The following is a 1,650-nucleotide window of genomic DNA, read 5'->3' as shown; positions in this document are numbered from 1 at the left end:
CTGCTCGATTTCTGTGACTGACGTATTTAATTGGAAGGAGTTGTCTTCAATCTCTGAGATTCTTTCTTCTGTTTGATCTACCCTGTTCTTGAGGCTTTCCATGGTGTTTTGTAGTTCCCTGTATAAGTCCTTTATTTTCGGGAGATTGGTTTGATTTTTCTTTAATATTTCAATTTCTTTATTGAATTTTTCTTCCAAGTCCTGAATTTTTTTTTGTGGTTTCTTTGTGTTGGTTATCCATTTTTTCTTGGATATCATTCAGTTTTCTTGCAATCCATGTTTGACATTCTTCTTCTGTCATTTTAGTGCTCTGAGTTTGTTTAATGTCTATTGCTGAGGAGCTGTTGTTCCTCTTTGGGGGTGTGCTTTCTGTTTGAGTCTTCATACTTCCAGAGTTCTTTCGCTGGTTCCTTCCCATCTGGATCAGTTGTTCCTTATTGCCTTTAAATATTCGTTTGGATAATTACATGCCCTGTTTAGTCTCTGAGCCAGTAGGTGATGTTTGTGGGTGAGATTGAACCACACCCTTTATGATGAATCAGTAGATGCAGTAAAAGGGTGTGCAGGATGACCTCCCTGTCAGTAGGTGATACTTGCAGGGAGGAGTGAGCTGCGGTGCTGTTTTTGGGTCCTGTACCTAGCTCTTATTCCTCTAGAGAGGCCCTCTTGTGCCTCAGGTGGTGGGTGGGGCCCTTGTTCTCCCCCTGAGTGGGAGGAGTGAGTCTGGGTGGGGCTGCGTTGGGCAAGCCTGCCCTCAGGGTCCACAACTCCTGCTAGCAGGTTCAAAGGTCTACTCTTTGTTTCTGTGCAAAGCTGCCGGGAGGGGCTCAAATGGGTCCACTCAGCTGAAAGTCTGGGTTTGGGGGCTGCGGATGTCCAAGACCCACACTCTGGAGCAGGTCTCACTCCCCTCCACTCTCCCCCACTCCGTGGCCTCTCCCAGGCCTCTGCCAGCAAGCGGGACCTCAGGCCTATGGATCTCCCCTGGCTGTGACCTGGGCCATGGGCGGGAGGTTCCCTACTCAGGATCGCAGCCTGAGCTGGGTGCACAGCCCTCTTTTAGGAGGAGGGTTGCCGGTCAGACATGCCGATCTGCCCCTGAAGGCACACACTCCTCAGTAGGCTCTTTCACTGATCTCTCCTCTGTGCCCTAGGGCAGTGCAATCATGATTTGGTCTGCAGGTCTGACCCCTGGACCCTGGAGATCAATCCCTCATCCTGCCAGGGGGAGAGGTGCTGGTCTTGAATCACCTACAGGACGCCCAAGCTGGATCGATTTCACTCCACCTCGGGATTTGCCTCACTCTCCTGGAGTCCCCAGGCAAGTGGCACCTGGGAGGGCTGGCGGGTAGGGAACTCGCAGTCTGAGTGCCCCTCAGTCTGCTGTAGGGCCCCAAAAGGAAAGGTCCCGTTCCTTGGAGATGTCTCCGTGTGATGGCTAAATTGTCTCTCTGGGCACGCACGGGTAGGGAGGGGGAAGGAGAGAATGGAGCCCTATGTCGTCTGCCGCTAGGCTCGGGTCTGCGCCCGGGGAGGTGCCCCAAGTGGGCTGGGAGCCCGGCGCTGAGTTCACAAGAGGCCACTGCTCACTGGCGGCAGCCGTCTCTGGGCTGGTGTCGGCAGGTCTCTCCAGCCGCTCAGGAGCCACCA

This window comes from Propithecus coquereli, unplaced genomic scaffold (genome assembly GCF_000956105.1).
Source record: "Propithecus coquereli isolate 6110/MARCELLA unplaced genomic scaffold, Pcoq_1.0 Scaffold99, whole genome shotgun sequence".
NCBI classification, from domain to species: Eukaryota; Metazoa; Chordata; class Mammalia; order Primates; family Indriidae; genus Propithecus; species Propithecus coquereli.
The sequence above is the reverse complement of the archived record's forward strand: the minus strand, read 5'-3'. Positions refer to the sequence as shown.